This window comes from Puntigrus tetrazona, chromosome 4 (genome assembly GCF_018831695.1).
Source record: "Puntigrus tetrazona isolate hp1 chromosome 4, ASM1883169v1, whole genome shotgun sequence".
Taxonomy (NCBI): domain Eukaryota; kingdom Metazoa; phylum Chordata; class Actinopteri; order Cypriniformes; family Cyprinidae; genus Puntigrus; species Puntigrus tetrazona.
In genome coordinates, this window is record NC_056702.1 from 28,516,943 (window position 1) to 28,519,442 (window position 2,500).

A 2,500-nucleotide genomic window follows, 5' to 3' on the forward strand; every position below is an offset into this window, starting at 1 on the left:
GCTACATCTCAGCCACATCTCATCTACATCTCAGCTACATCTCATCTAAATCTCAGCTACATCTCAGCTACATCTCAGCTACATCTCAACTATATCTCATCTACATCTCATCTACATCTCAACTATATCTCAGCTAAATCTCACCTACATCTCAGCTACATCTCATCTACATCTCACCTACATCTCAGCTACATCTCAGCTACATCTCATCTACATCTCACCTACATCTCAGCTACATCTCAGCTACATCTCACCTACATCTCAGCTACATCTCACCTACATCTCAGCTACATCTCAGCTACATCTCATCTACATCTCACCTACATCTCAGCTACATCTCAGCCACATCTCATCTACATCTCAGCTACATCTCAGCCACATCTCATCTACATCTCAGCTACATCTCACCTACATCTCAGCTACATCTCATCTACATCTCAGCTACATCTCACCTACATCTCATCTACATCTCACCTACATCTCAGCTATATATGAGCTATATTTCATCTACATCTCAACTATATCTGATCTACATCTCAGCTACATCTCATCTACGTCTCACCTCTATCTCACCTATATCTCATCCATGTCTTAGCCATATCTTATCTATATCTCAGCTATATTTCATTTATATCTCAGCTATATTTTACCTGTATCTCAATCACATTTCATCCATGTCTAACCTGTATCTCACCTATATCTCATCCATGTCTCAGCCATATTTCATCTACATCTCATCTATATCTCAGCTATATCTCAGCTACATCTCATCCATGTCTTAGCCATATCTCATTTATATCACAGCTATATTTCATCCACATCTCAGCTATATCTCATCTACATCTTATCCACGCCTCAGCTAAATCTAAGCTATATTTTCATCACATTTTTGTTTATCTTTCAGGATTCACAAACAAATGGAACATTCAAAAGGAAAGCATTTATTTGAGATAGAAATCTATCGAAACCTTCTAAACGCTTTCACTGTCAGGTATCTCATTCATGCGATGGTCTCTGATCTCTTCTCCTCGTGTCCCGTCGCTCTCCGAGGGCTTGTATGTATAACGTAAGGCTCTGGTACAGTGCAGAAGACAGATGATGAGTCTGGGGTCACACCAGCGCAGAGCTCCATTAAAGCAGCTTATGTAAGACTGGATGTGGAGGGAATACAAGCTGTCAGGCAGAAGAGATGAAGTGCTGAGGGAGAACTGATGAATGAGGGGAGAGCGATGTGTGTCGAGACGAGCGGATGAAGCATGAGCTTTCTCGTGTTCACATTGTGCTCTATACTTCTCAACTTACTCTTACCCTGAACTTTTTGACGTCTTCAGCGATTTCTTTCCTATTCAGTTCAATTTCAAAAACATCTGACAAAACCGTAAAAAGGCTGTTAACGGGGCGTGAAATATTGATTACTCGCTCTCCAGCTCTTTCGCCGGCACGGAAGGATTACGGTTTTAACACGGAGCTCAAGTGCTGTACGAACGAACAATTAAGCAACAGAAAGTACAGTAAAAAAGACTCGTATGATACGGGAATGAGAGAGGCTCTGCGGAGGAGTTTGATGTGCATACGTTTCTTTTCTGCCAAACAAGACTTTAGCTCTGTTTTTGTCTAAATCAAAATACATTTACTTTAGAAGCACAATTACTTAATAAAAATAGTATTAGTACGAGGTGAGTTAATGTACAACTAGTAAAAATTTGGCTTCTCTAGTAAAAATATGTCTCGGCTTTTTCCCAGCTTACTAAAAAAACACAATTTATGCCAGTATTTTTTATTTAGTCTTTCTCTTCCAGAACAAATGCTTACTCATTGCTTTCTGTTATGTCTAGGTTTTCGATAAGAAACGTGAAAAATGTGTTTATGCTTTTTTATAAAAAGATATCTGTAATTTATCGGTAAACTTACATGAAAGGTCTCGCAGACAAGATTTAAGTTTAGTCTTCTGGAGATACTCGCTCAGACGTATCTTATAATCCATCAGTACCATTTTATTGTGGTCTCAAGATGAACGCCATTTTTCTTCATTTATCAAAACTCCCTAAATGTCCTCAGTAATCCTGCCTCAACCTAAGAAACAAAACACAATAATACCACTACAAGAAACAGAATAAGCTATTATTTTTCTCAATGTTTGCTTTTTTCTTCTCAATCCTCATGTTGAGATCTGTATTATTTATGAGATTTAGTCAAACTCTGCCAAATAGTACAGCAATAAATATTAAAACTGTGTTTCTCTCAGACCCATGGTGCATATAAACAACAACAACACTAACAGTAGCATGTACAAATAGAAATAAATACAGATTACTTATAATATAAAATACAACTATGCAAATGAAGACTTTATTTACAAAAACAAATAAAAGCCACTTTAGACATATATATATGATCTGACCTCAAACACATAAAGGAACGTTAAGTAACTTAACATAACCGTAAGTAACTTTAAAAAAAAATTAAGTTGACTCAACTAAAAAGTTCATCGCTATTTTTC

The 2,500-nt window shown here is 37.1% G+C and overlaps 1 protein-coding gene across 3 annotated transcripts in view; it reads left to right on the forward strand.

Annotated features, from left to right (window-relative positions):
* Positions 1–2,500, forward strand: part of celf6 (CUGBP Elav-like family member 6) — a 116,084-nt gene that overhangs the window by 95,694 nt on the left and 17,890 nt on the right. The gene's annotated exons all lie outside the window — the stretch shown is intronic.